The following is a 17,298-nucleotide window of genomic DNA, read 5'->3' as shown; positions in this document are numbered from 1 at the left end:
ATGGAATTCCAGAATCCAGATAATGAAACGAAATTAGAATCGTTGTTTATAAGGAAAGTTGTCTTCATGTCCGATCTACCATCTTGGGATCAGGCGGGTCCGAAAACAAGTTCAGTAGAAGGTTTTGAGAGACCGAGGTTTGCCGTCAACCACGACATTAATAAGAAAGTTGCGCTTTATTACAGATCAATCACGACGTTAGCTGGTGATTGTATAGTGAACTCGTCCAATTCCCTTCTAGAGCCACGAGGAGGCGTGGACACAGCAACCCAAAGGCTTGCAGGAGAAGAAATGCAAGAGGAGTGTCGTAAAATATCCCACCTTCCCCAGGGTAACGTATGCATTACACAGGGTTACAATCTACCTGTAGATTTTGTGATTCATGTAAGCGCACCTGATGATCGAAATCCCAAGAAGTTAAAAATGTGTTACCAAAAAACGTTGCAATTAGCCGTAGACAACGATATAACATCTATTGCGTTCCCCAACCTCTCTACAGAAGTTTGTGGTTTTCCTAAAGAAGATGCATGTCGCGTTGCTTTACATACAGTACGTCTTTTTCTGGAAGAACATCTTGACTCAATCGAAAGATTAGTGTTCGTGCAGTATGACAAAAAGAATCAGACAATCTATGGACAATTCATGCACCTCTATTTTCCTAAATAAAATAGCTGAAAGAAAAATGTATTAGTATGTTACTAGCTAATCTAGGTTAATTGACGTAAAGCCATCTTAACGCTAGCAATATATATAGAATGAGAGAAAGGATATAGTTATTCATCATCAATGCTATGCAGTTTTCTTCTTTCCTCTCGTCACCATATCCGTTTTCTATTATCAATTTTTTGGGGACAACTTTATTTTGGAAATTTCAGATTCTGCACTTATCTGAAAAGAAAAGAAAATAATGGAATTAGTATACAATATTCAGGAAAAAGAGAAATCATAAATATTTTATTTTATGCATTATCTGGAAGAAAGAAAAGGTTGCAAAAGTAATATTTTGACTGAATTCTTTGTTTACATTACAAATAGTCAACAAACTTTTAAGCTGCATATTCCTTTTTGTCATGCTACCTTCCGCAGGGACAAATGACATTGACTTTACCATCAGTTCTGGTTTACAATTATCTAATGCGATTCTATATCAACATTCTTTACCAATATCTTTCAACCTACTTTTTCTTTTCCCTATGACCTACCAACTTCTCTATTTCAACATCTCTATTGTGAAAATAACGACGACCCACTAATGACATCAGTTTGTCAGTCAACAGTAAAATTACAGGATTTTCACACACATATCAACGATTTCTTTCTGAAACTCCAAACCCCAAATTTTATACGACGATCAGATTAGGGATAGCCAAAAATTTTCGGATCCGGATATCCCGGATTCAGTGAGATCCGGATCTTGCTGGGACCGTAGCTGGATCCGGATCTCGAATCCGAATCTCAGATCCGGTTCTCGGATCCGGGTCCGAAATTCGGATTTCGGATCTGGGTCTGGATCTCGGATCTGGATCCGAAATTCGGATCTCGGACCTGGATCCGGATCTCGGATCTGGTTCCGAAATTCGAACCTCAGATCTTGATTCGTATCTAAACCTATATCTGAAATTGTGATGATAAAACTGAATATCTAAAATTCGTTAAAACTTTTTTCGGATTCACTGATATAGTAGGTTGCTGTGCTTTTAAATGTTTCCATAACAGGTTTGTGCTACCATTGTTCTTTATTTTAATTTAACCTTGCAATATTTACATGTCGCACTTTCTGTCGAACTCTCTTTAGTAAAATGTTTCCAAGTTTGATTTCTTCCCATTTCAGAGTATAGTGATTTGTCTGAAAACTGATGTAAATGGTAACAAATTCTTCTTTTTAGCTCCTCTTCGAAACTTAATGTTAGCTTCACATTGAAAATATTTATTTTATTCTTAGAAAATAACCTTTCTTCTTTTCTCATATACAAATGAAATATTTTTTATATAAAGCCCTTCTAATCGCAGGAACACTAGACAAAACAAACTCTTTATTAATAGTAGTTTTTGACTCACTAGAGTCGAACCATCAACAAATGTAATAACGAATATCTTTCACTTCGAAGGTATTTACAACAAAAAAATATAGACTGGTTGAAGTGGAACAACAGTAGATTTTTAAACATACACACGAGAATTTCAGGAGAGTGATATGGTTGTGTTCGTTGTATCACTTTATTACCTAACTTATGGCTTGCCCTTCTGAGGTCGGGAGTTTGTTGAAGAAGTAAATATAAAAGATATTTCTGTTATTTTTTCTTCACCCTCCAGGTTTCTTTAATCATACATTGCAGGACGTAACCAAAACATATCCATGCATCGTATCATTGAAGCGTTTTGTGTTTTGTATATTAAAGTTCTCAAAAATATTTAACATATTCGCATTTGTTCATGTGATAGCAGGTTCTTCAATTCTCGGTGGGAACATACATGAGAAAATTGAAAGCTGAAACAATATGAAAATAGTATTTAAAAGTCAAGAAATTGATATTAAAACTTTAGCTATCTATTAGGACTGTAAGGCTGTAGTTAAATTAACCCACACGCTTCGTGAAGATATATTACGTCGTTATTGTTTATTCACTATAAGGTACCAGGTACATCCTCAGAGGCCACTTACACTGTAGTAATCAACAGATGAAAACATTGGAAAAGTAATGGAAGGAGGGTCTCCAGAGCCTTAGATCAAGGTACTAACCTAGTATTTGCCCAGTATAACTGAGGAACAACCCTGGAAAATCCTCAGTCAGGATGGCTGGTCTCCGAATTCGAACCCGGTATTATCCAATTGCGAAGCAAGAATCCTAACAAGTAGCCTGAGCTCGCTCCGTATTATTATTATTATTTAATTAACGTAATATTTTAAAATTAGTGCAAATTAAACAGTACTTTCTTTATTGCTGATGTTATAGTTAATAAGCCTACAAGAGACATCAGTCCCCCATCAAGAAAAAATACTAGAACTGGAATTCAGGAAACGGGGGTGAAGAGATTAATGAGGATGTGGAAACTATGTACGATGCAAAAACTGAGTAATTATGACTTCATTACGGATATATTCACTTACATTCGTCAATTAATATTTCTCTGATACAGACAGGACACACTTACTTTTTATAGTAACAGAAAAAGACCCGCTTTTGCAAACGAACATACTAAACACGTGCTTATAGGCGCAATGTCCGTGCATAGAAACATAGGTAAAACTAGAAAAAAATAGAGAAAGCGAGGGGAAAATGATAAAACGCCCTTCAACTTAAAAAAAACTAAAAATAACTAAACAGAGCTACGAAAGACGCGAGGCGAAATTTATTGAAAAGATTGTTTTTCCTTAGTGATTAGCTGTGCTAACTATGGACATGAATTAAAAAGAAAACAAGTAGCTAGCTATGAGTTTCGCAAACTAGTTGAAAAGAAAATATTGGATAAAATTTAATAATAAAGAAGGCATTTATGATAATTAAAACAAACTAAACTCTCGGCGCGACAGTCCTTCTTTTCCTACCAGCGGGCTTACGTTCAAAGTGAGGATGTGTAGTAAACGCATCGTCACCCAAAGTCCCTAATGCCCGCTTTCTAGACTGGAGTCCGCTACCTCTTACTTAAGATAACTTCCCAATTGTCCTCATGATGCTGGGTCAACATCGAAATTGTTGAGTGCCTCTCCGGAAATTGAACCCATGACCACGGGCACCGAAGGTGCGCTCTCCATCTTCTATAGTCGAAAAGCTATAGTTACCCACATTATCTAATACAGAAATAAGTTCTGATTCTCTAATAGCTGTTGATGGTGATAGTCAAGGTTCACCGAAGCATGATCCCAAACTCAAACTCAGATATTGATGTCACTGGAACGCCTGAAAAGTCACTGTGGGTAAGTGAATTGCCCACTTGTCAGGATGAAGGGCGATGGTGATGTGAAATGCGGGGCTGTCAGAGGTACTACTTATGATAATTGGATTTATAATATTCTATGTTGCCATAAACCCTCTTCAAGAACATAACTGTTAATCTTAGCTTTGAAAATGTTACATAAGGAGTTTTATTGCTATCTTTAGGTTACATTAGGAATTATTGGGTTTATTTTAACGCTTAACTTTTACATCTCTTCTAATTTACGAATATTTAAATCTCGATTATCCCCTTAAGGTCAATTAGTGATATTTTAAATCATTTCGAACCAACTTTATATATGGTTAGTCTTGTTATATGGGAATAATAAATCAAAAGCAGTCTACAGGCTAAGTCCAAAAGAATCTTTTCCGACCTCCTGATAAACCACGTCTTTCAGCAAGGTGAATTGTGGCAATCCGATACCCACATGAGGAAATCTTCGGTTCAGTGTGAAAGCTTCCATAAGAACCAGCACTCTAATCAGTGAAATGTGTTTTGCTAATTTTTATTCAATGTGAAAGTACCTAACTTTATTGCTAAAAAAGAAACAAGACGCCATTACAGTTTTCGTATTTGAACACAACACTCATGAAAAGTCATGTCAAAGCGCGACTTGCTCCTGAAAAAGAACATTTATCTGTTTTTAGTTTTTCGTGTTCCCAAAAGTACATGCGGAATTAGTGCAAGTGCCTTCCGCTCGCATTACCTAAGTACAAACGGCTACAATCTCGGTACTAGCACTTGTTTCGGTTTCCAGATCTCAAATATTTATCTTTCAGCCTGATTCTATGTATGAATCCGAAATTTCAAATCTAGATAAGGGGCACCAAAATTCATAGTTCGGTGCTCATATTGTGATTTACTAAATAATTATTAAATCTAATTGTAAAGTATACATTTGATATTTTGAGCAGACTGAGCAAGATAAATATACGTAAAAACTAGTCAGTACTTGTCTTAACTGTTTATGTTTTTTAACTGGCAATGAAATAGGTGTATTGAGGAATTTTAAATATTCGAGTTTCGTATTCCGGTTTCAAATATAAATATATGTGTATTTCATCTCGGTTCTGCAACCGGGTGGACCTTGATTCGACATTCGAACTCTCATCCGGATCAAATCAGATTATTTTTTTAGTAAGGCAAGCATTTGATCTTTAGTGTAGAATGAAGGAGAAAAATAGACTTGTCAATATTGGTCTTAATTTTCTTTTCTTCTTCTTGACTATCAGGACTTCTTGAAATTACTTTCGGCGAATTTTTGATATTCAATTTTATCACAATTTGGGTGGGATGTGGGTTTGGATAAGAATCAAGATCTGAGATCCGGTTTTCGGATCCAGATCCGAGATCCGGACCCAGATCCGGCCATCCCTCGAGCAGATCACCTAGAGCCCTCTTGTCTTTTGTTGGTGATTTCCTTTCTTACTGTTGGGGTGTTCCAGACAGTTCATCCCTTGGGGATATGAATAAAAGAGAAACGCATTTGGAACAGACCGTGCTTGGTTTGGAAAAGCAACTTTTAAAGAACGATCTTTTCATCCAAAACTAAACGTATGAGTTTTTGACTTTTGAGGCACAAGTTAAAGAGAATTTTGAAAAGATTCGGAACCTTTCTGGGCGAGATTTGGTCCAAGAAAGGGATATCGCCGACCATTTGAATCAATTAGCGGATAAGATGCATCAAGAAGCAACAGCTTTCATTTCAGAATTTTTTCAGACTTTGTTACAGTTTACTCAGTTTCTACAGATCTTCAGATATGATTTAATCTTAGAGATGTGTCGAATTTCAAAGCTAAACCATTATATCATTCCCTACAAAGTTTTGTATGCGCATTTGTCAGAATTTGAAAACAAAGTGTTAAGAAATGGATACCGATTGGCTATAGACAAGAAATTTTTGGAACTGTATTATTTGATTAATGTGCTATCCTGCTCAATAACTGAACCATATATTTATTTGCCATTACCCAATACTAAAGATACCCTTTGTAGAACATCAATCTTCTTTTGAACTGTATGAAGTTAAACCGATACCTTTTGCAGTCTGCAATCAGACCTGTAGTATTGACGTACAACCTTTGGTTTCCGTAGTGGAAAATGGAAAACACCTGATACCAGTAGCTGGATCTGATCTTTTGTTCTGCAGATATTCTTCTACCAAATTGTGTAAGATCCCGTCTCATGTTATTTCTAATTCAAGGTTAGCCAATTGTTTGCATTCTGCTTGGATGGGACAAACATTTCGAGAAGTTATCGCAAGCTGTGATCATACTTGCGTTCAGTCAAAATTAACGCATATAATGGGCGTTGGTTCCCATGAATTTGTTATCACGCATCCGCCTCCGACGTTAACAGTCCAGTCAAAAGACTATACCTCTTCGATTAGAGTTCCTTAATCGTCGATGCTATACGGTGCTATCAAGATTAAGATACCATGCAATACGAAACTGATCGTGGATAGAAATTTGTCTGTAAGATCAGAACTTCCATGTTTTGAGAACGAACTTATAGACCCTGTATTTCTTCATCTTTTTCCCGCCCAACTCGCCTCAAACGATCTATTACAACTAAACAAAAAATTTCAAACAAATTTATTTTTAATACATCTTCTCTTCTTAACAAAGTATGGACATCGAGTGTTAGACACGTAAATATATCTGCCTTCACTATTATCGATCAAACGCCTACGCCAGTGCCCATTTATAGACACGAATATTTCATTCCAGGAGTTATGTTGGAATATTGTCCTTACTCTTTTGGTGGTATATTTGTTACGAGAACAAGGAATTTTTAGTTGTCTGTTGTTTTGCAAGAAGTGTAATGCACAACCCGAGATTTCGATGACAGAGATTGGTCACGTTGTTGACATTTTTCAATTGCTTTGTACGATTGTGGTTTTTTTTCTACTTGCAAAATGATAAAACTGTTGAAGGAGGTGGCACGGAAATCTGTCAATGCTCGAGACAGTGAAAATTTCGAATTAGGTGGTTTTGGTCACAGAAAGGTCCGCCTCTTTGGACAAGAAAAGTGACACTTCGTCATCAGCATTTGATCTATCACTTCCTCCACCTCCCGAAGAAATTAGAGTACACGAGATTATACATGGAACAGAAGTTTATCCGCCCATTGTGCCACCAATTGAAGTTTCCAACACTAACATACAGGATTCGTATGTGAATAACTACATCGTTTATTGTTGAAACTTAGTTGTCGAGTCATTGTCTTTCACTGACTACCAGATTATTGTCGGATTTTTTTGGCACTGAAGGCAAAAATGTTGTGATAACGTGTAATTGCAACCCACTCTCTCTCTTCTCTTTTGTTGATTTTTTTCGAGCAACCCCGCTTTCCCTTCCTGTCATTTATTTTGACCATAATAAATATCAGGTCGAATGGTGTACGACCTTAACTAACACAGACCCCTTTTCACCCCCCTTGGAGGAAATGCCTTGGGGTTATGGTGGAGATAAATTCCTTCCTACTCCCCAAATTAGAGTTTTGTCATTTTATTATAAATAGTTGCTTGATTCGAGAGTTTGGGAACTATCTTTATCGATTTACTTATGTGGATTCATATCTGTTTGAGTTCATCTCTTCTTTTTCTACTCCCTTCCTCCTTCCTAAATCCTACCTACATTAGTTTACCGGTTCATGTATTTACCCTTGCACTTTCATGGTCGTGGCCATCTTTAAGCCCATAATACCTTGCGCTTACAGGCACCAACGCTCTGCCGCCATCTTAGAAATTTTTCTTCTCGTTTTTTCCCACCATTAATTTTTCATGTTTTTATCTCTATATTTACCCACCACACTTCTGCTATATAATTTGAAAACTCTTCTTCGTTATATTTCAATCACCCTGTACCAAATGAACCCTAATTTTAAATCCTAACATTTCAAATTACCACCCCCTCATGGTCCTACTCACATCCATAACCTTTATATTTTTAACAATCACCCCCTTCATCCCTCACAATATGCAGCTTGTTTGAAGCCAAGAAGATTCCACAGCTCTATGGAAAGAAGAAGAGGACACTAAATCTTCTCCATACTGCAATTTGGATGGACCCGAACCAAGAATTTCTCAACATAACAACACTTAGCGTCAGACCCGCCCACCAGTTTTAATTGTAATCTTCAGTTTTACTCACCTGATTTATCAGCCAAGACGTCACCTATTCGCCCATTGGACACACATGTGGCATGCTAGAGTCTGTTCATAGCTCTGCCCAAAGGTATAAAATTGATGTGGCTATCAAAATGGTTGGCACATTAACCAAGAAGCTCTACATATTACCTAAGATCCACAACGCCGATTTGGCCCACATATTGAAAAAAAAAACTTGAAGAAACATGTCCTCGTAACATTTACGTGGAGGCAAGCAAAAGTAGCAAAATATCGAAAGTACATATGAAAAATTTCAAACGGCTGTCCTTGGTAACTACATCACAGATGAGAAGTGCTTGTTATTGTGTGATTCTTGGTCTGTACAGAAAGATTATCCACTGTTACAAGAGTGTTTCTTAAACAAAGATATTATGTTGAAGGGAATACCACCCAAGTCAACGAAATATTATCAACGGTGGACTTACATTTGAAGAAACATATTCACTTTCATAGAACATATTGTAAATAAATATCCATTTATGCATACTCTCTAAATAGAATAAAATATTAATAACATAACATCGTTCAGAATATACATTTTAAAGACTCCTCTGGGGACAACAGTAAAAATATACTGTGATATAAAAAAGAATTTAACTTGAAATTATAATATAGTAATAGAATGCAATTTTCTTTGTGATTGTACATGTTCCCGGAAAATTTCCATTTTTGGGAATCTTCTCAGGGTATATTCCCGAAAAATATCTTCCCGGGAATTTACCCATCACTACTTATATCTTATTGTCTAGAAAATTAGTCCAGACTCCGCGAACTAGCGCCGCCACTGCTTTACTGTTTGATTTTGCATGGAAAGGACTATCACCACTAGATTCAGTGACATGAAATTAATTATTGTGGAATATTTCTTTGGGTTTTCCTGTTCAAGTTCGCGTCTGTCCCTTGTTAGAAGAAAATTCAGAAATTAATTTCAATGAAAATTATTTTCGTTGTTGGGTAAGGTAAAATCAATGATTTCAAAAGGCTTTCCTCTGAGGAAGCTTTCAATATAGAGGTTGAAAGCAAGGGCGCCAATCCAGGGATGACGACGGCCTGAACACCCGAATGCTCATGTGGGCCCCACATATTTTAATGAATATGTATTTTTGTTTTTATATGGATATCCGTTTCCAGCACCGAAACTATATATGACGTGAACCTATGGGTTAGGGTGGGATCTAATCTACATGAATTATCAGTGGAAATTGAACACAGGTCTCTCGGGTGCAGAAAGTTATTTACTTCGTGGTTCTATGGAGAAATTCCACCCCAGACAACCTCTGAAATCATCACTGAGTGAAGTACTTTGGCTGTATATAGTACATCCACTTAGTTTATTAAATGAATTCAATTCAATGTCGTTGTAGTAACAATAATTTTTATTCGTATAATGTTTTATGATTATTAAGCCTACCATATTTTGGCGATAAATAGCATAATCAGAGTCAGATCTCGCATAATACACCGTGAGTTAGTTGGCATCGAGTGTTTGTAGTGTATGTATCTTAACAATGTGTTTGCATTATCGTTTTGCTTTTTGTAAAAAGACATTAAAATTTTATTATGTATCTGCAGTGGTGCTATTCAACCAGTTCGGTAGAACAAGTTGTTAAAGTATTTCAAGTTCACAGAACCGTTTGCTATACCAAGTCATAAACTCACACATATACACACAGCTGGAAGGTAGAGCTTGTTGGATACACACTTTTTACAGTTAAAAAAATTGATCTTTCTAAAGAAACTTGCTTTGCTCTGTACATAACAGAAGATTAATGGCGGGGTGGGAAATTTTATTTTAAGTGCCTAGAAATTCTTATAGCTACAAGGTTATACATATGCGGCCTTAAGCAAAGTCGTTTTCTCGTATGACGAGCGTCATACTAAAGGTCTGACTATTGCAGGAAACATGTCGAACTCTTTAGTATACCATTAATCACGCCTCGGAAGAACTCTGCATAAGGCCCATGATCTCTCAGAACAAGTCATAAGCGTTTATTCCTTATCCATAGGCGTGCCGACATAAAATTTTCTGAGGGAGACAGTACCCTTCAGCCTTCACTTAACATTGTGGGCCAAATTTAAAGAAAGGTTGATGTCATTGCACCCCCTCCCCCTTAATTTTCAAAATGTCTCATAATATGAATTAAAGTGCCGCAATTTAGGATAGATAAATCCTATCAATGGTGATAACAGGTTCTATTCCAGCGACACAAAATCCTATTTATGGTACTGTTGACAATATTTATTATAATTAATGGGATTTCCAGGGCGATGATATTAATTTGTAGGTTTCATCATAGTACAATGAACTTATGATCAGTGACTAAGCATATTATTCAAGTTCATGTTTTCATTTATGATTCGTGTTGTTTCCCATTTTGACACTGAATTGGGTCTTTAAGTGTCCTGTTAAAAAGCTCCAACCTCTAATAATATCTACGGTCATATGAAACCAAGAAACGCAGATCCTTCAAAAAGTCGCAAAAGCCCAGCTGCTGATCCTGAAGATGTGTTAACAATTCCGTCAGTCTTAATCTTTTCCAACGTAGAGAGAATTTCTTCATGATGTTAAACAACTCCCGTTATTAGACTAAGTCTACAAATTCACTTAGTGGGACACAAGGATTTAATGTTTACAATGTTTAAGACGAAACCACAAGCATTAGCCTCGATTAGAGTAGAAAATCGTGACCTCAGTGAAAGTGACTGTGAAAACAGTACTCATAGTTCGTGCACCCACTGCAAAGAGTTTCTCACTACTTTTGACGCACTACAGGCATCCTTAATCACAAGATTAGTACTGTGAGCTCCACAATATACTTACAAGGCAAGAAGTTGCTGTCTACATATAATAGATGCAACACTAATTCCAGAGCCATCACTCGTATTTCCAGAGCCTCATAAACTTGTCCACTGAGTTGAGCAATGGAAAGATGTAGTCTCACCATCTCATCCAGAATAACTGAAGCTATAAACTCACCAGTAGTTTTCTGATATACTGTAGAACACAAGAAAACTTTCAGGAAAACAGAGATCTTCATCAACTCACCTGGCACAAATACTTAATTGTTCTTCGCCATTCACATCACGGGAACCATCAGACACGATAGAGAACAGTGGAGGGTTTCGAGATTTGATTGTGTTACATATATGAAAAGCAATTTCTTGGCCCATAGTTTCGAGATTTCGTTCTGGATTTTAACATCCATGAAATTACATCTCTTCACTTTTCCCTTTATCCGGCTCTTCAATTGTGGAAAATCTTCAGAGCAAAGGCTCATCAACTGAAATAAATTCCTGAACCGGGAGTCACATCCTCTAAATGCGAATCCTTGTCTTCCAAGATAACATATACTTGAGATTACATTTTTCCAGGAATTTCCTGGCTTTGAGTTATTCATCTAAAACTTGTTTGTTTAGTTGGTTTTCTATTGAATTTTTTTCTCTGCGTGTATCGCAGTACAACCAGTTTATCACATTCTGAAGTTTCGTGTATACTTAATTTCTCTTTAGCCTTCTTCCAGTTGCAAAATCCTACAGTAGAGAAAGCGTCTTCCATAGTTTTAGTAAGAACTTTTTTTAATTGTTTTTTATGATATCCATACAGTAAAACCAGAAAATGACGTTAATCTTGTTTGGATCGATGTGCAGTCACGGAAGAAACCAATTTGGAACAAATTTTAATGTTCGACCCTTCAGAGACTGTTGTGGAAAATTTGTAGGTAACACTAAAGTCTAACTAGGCTTTGAAAGATTTGAAGGGTGGGGAAAATCTGAACCACTTGTCGTGGAGATTGAGAGGTTTCCTCTATAGACACTGATGGTGATGGTGACCGATACAAGATTTGAATTTCCATTGTCAGTTTCAGGTTGTAATCCATCAGCAGAACTATCATTTGAATTAATTTTTCTCTTCTTTTCTTCAACAATGGCACTGCTTTGGCCCACATGCTGTCTATCTTTTTCTTATGACAAATTGATCAATTTCAAACAATAAAACAACACTATACAGAAACAATAGATGCACAACTTCATATCAACGTTATATTCACAGTAACACACATAAACACAGCTGTCTAAACAACGTTACTGTTGGAGAAAACACGCTGCAAAATATGTCCTTTCAAAAACAGTGGAGCACTTGTGCACAGCCCAGTTGACGAAGTTCAACAATACATTCGAAAGAACACGCAAAGAGACCTACGGTACCCGCGTGAAGAAAAAGTTCTTTTTAGGCAGGTTTTGAGTTATATTTCCGAAGCTAAACACTGTTGTAAATCTTTCATCGATTGTCCAGGTTGGCACAATAATGTGTTATTATTCCACGAAGCCGATACAGCAAGAGTCGGTATATTAAATAAAAAAAAAACATTCAACATTTTCTCTTTTCTCTTTGTAATGCTATAAGTGTAGAGGGAAAGGAATCTTTTTAGATAATTAGAAAGCGACATTTTTTTCTTACAGCTACCGCTTTCTTGGAAGACTAAAGATAAAATTTCAAGGTAGAAATATTTGAAACTGAGCATGAAACTTTTGATAAGTACTAAGTCAAATTCGAAATATTTTTGCCTTGGAACCAAGTTGTAAATCTTTCACAAAGCGGTGGCTGTTCAAAATGAAAAGACATAGTAAGAATTGCGTACTTTCAATTAGAATCTACTATTTTCATAAATATACTAGTTCACACACACAATTAATTATATTGTCAGTGATAGGCTATATGGTGTTCGTTGGGCAAAACACTCCAAAGAATAAAGATTCATCTTACACTGGAGAAATAGTTATGCTTCGTATTTCATTATCATTTGACCATAAAACAAATGCCGGAGAGATATACTAACCTCGTATACAAATGTGTTGGGATGTATAACTCGTTGAGATATGATGCTTTACTTTTTAAATTTTCAATACTTCCACGTACTCCTAAAAAATGTAATAAAGAATTAACGTCCATTTAAAAAAATATATTCAATTATAACTCAACAATCTTCACAAAATTTTCAATCGATCAGCGAAAACGGCATCTTTCCAGAGTTTGTAGTTTCGGAGATATCACTGTTAAAATAATTTGCCACAAACATATAAACTTTTTTCAGCACAAACATATAAACGTATCATTTTAATATATAGTTAATTCAAAATTTTCTTTTTGCTGCAAATGAATGTGTGCACGCTTTATGGTAGTTTTCGACGTAGCTAATACAGTGTTGCTATTTTCTGTACTTCATCTATATAGCCTGGTAATTGTTACAGAATTTTCTTCAATGAAACTGTAATTCCTTTCAATTCCAGGAATTATTAATTGACAATCGATGTTCCCATTCCAGTATTTCATCATTTTTTACCGAGATATTTGGGGAAGAATCCCTGCTATACAATTTTCTGGGGGCACAATTTCCTCCTAGAAAATTTCTGGGAGGGACGCGTCCCCCTCATCCCCACGGCTGGCACGCCCATGCCTTATCTCAAATGCTCAGACAACACGAATGAGAACTGCAGTTATATGAATAAAGTGGTGGCGTTATTTATATCTGAGACACATACATAGGCCTACCATTATTAACAATTTTCGATTCATTGCTGGAAAAACATCTTTCCAATACTTTTTCACAACCATCTATCTTGGACAATTCGTTTGCAATATATTCTCAATGTTACGTAATTTCGTCACACCACCTTGTATTAAGATGCTATGTAAGTCATTACGGGCCTTATGCAGAGTCGTTTTGAAGCATGATTAGTGCCATACTAAAGAGTTCGACTAACATATGTTTCCTGCAGTAGTCAGGAATTTAGTATGACACTAATCACATGTCAAAACGACTATGCATAAGGCGGTACTTGTTTTTCAATTGTGGTTTGTAGTAAAAGAAATGTTTGGGTCTGCCTTGTAACGTTTGTTTCCTAAAGTAATTATATCTATCTACTTTCTTTCTTTCTTTCTCTCTCTCTTTCTCTCTCTCTCTCTCTCTCTCTCTCTCTCTCTCTCTCTCTCTCTATATATATATATATATATATATATATATATATATATATATATACATAATACACAGTAATTCCATTACCTGTAACTAGAAGTTTAAGTGTTTTTTGCAGTTTATATATATATATATATATATATATATATATATATATATATATATATATATATATATATATAAACAGTATGACATGTATAGTGAGTAATATTTTGCGTTTTAACATTTTCTGCCCCGTAATGATGTAAAAGAAAATGGAACATTTTGCATAGTGAGTGACTAACTACTTTATTAAACACGATTGTTCATAGAGTTAATTACAAGAATGCTAGAAAGTTCACTAATGTTTGCTATAATACACACAAATAGTTAACAGAAGCTTTTCCAATTGAAGAGACTAAAATCCAATTTAAGGAACACCATTGGACAAGACAGAATTTTAGCTTTAGCTACAGTGTCTATTGAACGTCAACTCCTGGATAAATTGGGAAAACAAGAATTTGGTTTGATAATATCAGTTAACGTTATACTAGTAGGAAGAATGGGCGCATAAATCTGCTCTACAGATCAATGTAATTTGCTAAATTTAGTTTTTCCTGTATTAAATTATATACTTTACCTTATTATAATTAACCTACCCTGATAATTATGGTACTAGATACCACTGATGAATATACGAACATTTTAGAACAACCAATTTTTCCAGTTTTTGAATATACAAATAAGTGCTGGGTGTGCATTCGATAATTATATAACACATATACTGAGGCTTTTAAAAGTTATCCCCGCTGACATAAATTAATAACGATTTGAGAATTGATAAATGGGAATTATGAATCCAGTTTTTAAATTCAGTTATGTTAACGAGATAGAAATAATTCCTGTTGTTCAAAATACTGCTAATAATGTTTTTTTTTTTTTTAAGGCTGATGCCAATAACGCCAATTTCGAGTTCGAAACTACAGATTACTACATAATTTTATTATATATTATAGCCATTGTTATTAATATTCTCGCTGTTCCTACAATTCGGGATTAAATTAGTTTCCGGGCGTGGGATATAATCAGCAACGAAATATATACAATATATATATATATATCAATCGATTCAGCTTGACAAAACAAATCGATCAATACCAAATTTAACTACTTCCGGTTAACCACTTCCGGTTTACTGAGCCTAATTTAGTTTCCGGGTGTGGGATATAATCAGCAACGAAATATATACAATATATATATCAATCGATTCAGCTTGACAAAACAAATCGATCAATACGAAATTTAACTACTTCCGGTTAACCACTTCCGGTTTACTGAGCCTAATTTAGTTTCCGGGCGTGGGATATAATCAGCAACGAAATATTGGTCTAGGAATTAATTCGTGCGGTTGGTAAGCACACATTGAAGCTGTAGTACAAACACAAAATACATAAATACCTTAAGAAAAATATTGTCCATCGCTAGCCACCACTTTCGCCCATCTGTCAGGCAATGTAGGGATTCCGTGGCGAAAGAAGTCCTCTTCCTTGGAAGCGATCCAGTCAGAGACCCATGTTTCGATATCTTCTGAAGAAGTAAACCGCTGTCCAATCAAATCGTTGTTCATGCAATCGAACAAGTAGTAGTCCGAAGGAGCAACGTCTGGTGAATACGGCGGGTGGGGTAAAACTTCCCATCCGACATTTTCTAAATAGGTTTTGACCGGTTTTGCGACATGTGGGCGAGCGTTATCATGTTGAACAATAAGTTTATCATGTCTGTTCTCCCATTCTGGTCGTGTTCTGGCCAGAGCTTGCTTCAAACGCATTAATTGTCGTCGATAACGTTCTCCATTCATAGTTTCACCCGGTTGCAGCAGCTCATAGTACACCACACCTTTCATATCCCACCATATGCACAGCATAACCTTTGCACAGTGAATATCTCGTTTTGGTTGTGATGGACCTGGTTCACTTGGTTTCACCCAGGCCTTTTTTTGTTTAGGGTTCTCGTAATGGATCCACTTCTCATCACCCGTAATAATTCGATGCAGAAACCCCTTTCTGCTCTGTCGTTGAAGCAGCAATTCGCAAATGGTTTTTCGTCTTTCAACGTCTCTGTCTTTCAATTCATGTGGAACCCAATGTGACATCTTTTGAATCATTCCCATGGCTTTCAAGCGTTTGGAGACTGTTGTTTGATCAACGCCTAATGCTGCTGCAAGTTGTTCCTGCGTTTGACACGAATCCTGCTCGAGCAATGCTGTCAATTCTTCGTCTTGAATTTTTTTTGGCTGTCCAGCTCGCTCTTGGTCTGCCAAGCCGAAATCACCACTTCTAAACCGTGCAAACCACTTCTGACACGTTCGCTCAGCTAGAGCATGGTCACCATACACTTCCACCAAAATACGATGACTTTCAGTCGCACTTTTCTGCATGTTAAAGTAATGCAGCAGGCCACCCCGCAAAAACACTTTATCAGGCACAAATTGCGCCATGTTCACTTAACTACAAACTGGTGTTGTTGACGCTTTAATCCACTGCCCTATACTACGAACGATACGTGATGACAGGGGTTTGCAACACATGTGTGGATACACGGAACTGTGGGACGCTCCGTTGATTGCGCCATCTCTTGTCCACCCGCACGAATTAATTCCTAGACCAAATACAATATATATATCAATCGATTCAGCTTGACAAAACAAATCGATCGATACCAAATTTACCTACTTTCAGTTAACCACTTCCGGTTTACAGAGCCTAATTTAGTTTCCGTGAGTGGTGTATAATCAGCAACTAAACATATACAATCTATATATCAATCAATTCACCTTGACAAAGCAAATCGATCGATACCAAATTTACTACTTCCGGTTTACTGAGCCTAATTTAGTTTCCATGAGTGGTGTATAATCAGCAACGAAACATATACAATCTATATATCAATCGATTCAGCTTGACAAAACAAATCGATCGATACCAAATTTAACTTCTTCCGGTTAACCAATTCCGGTTTACTGAGCCTAATTTAGTTTCCGGGGATGGAGTATAATCAGCAACGAAACATATATAATCTATATATCAATCGATTCAGTTTGACAAAACAAATCGATCGATAGTAGTAGAAAATGGATCGATCTGGGCCATATGAGAACATAATAGAACAACGTTAGCCAACTCACGAGCCCCTGGGAAATTGAGCATCTTACACCGTGAACCCACGGTCTTTTACGAC

The 17,298-nt window shown here is 36.3% G+C and overlaps 1 pseudogene; it reads left to right on the top strand.

Moving 5' to 3' along the window:
- LOC145671715 (macro domain-containing protein PG1779 pseudogene) lies at positions 1-666 on the top strand (annotated as a pseudogene).
- The last annotated feature ends 16,632 nt before the right edge of the window (positions 667-17,298 follow it).

The sequence above is a fragment of the Thermobia domestica genome, chromosome 15, assembly GCF_964235325.1.
Source record: "Thermobia domestica chromosome 15, izTheDome1.hap1.1, whole genome shotgun sequence".
NCBI classification, from domain to species: domain Eukaryota; kingdom Metazoa; phylum Arthropoda; class Insecta; order Zygentoma; family Lepismatidae; genus Thermobia; species Thermobia domestica.
Note: the sequence above shows the minus strand (reverse complement) of the source record. Positions and strands in the feature narration are given on the sequence as shown.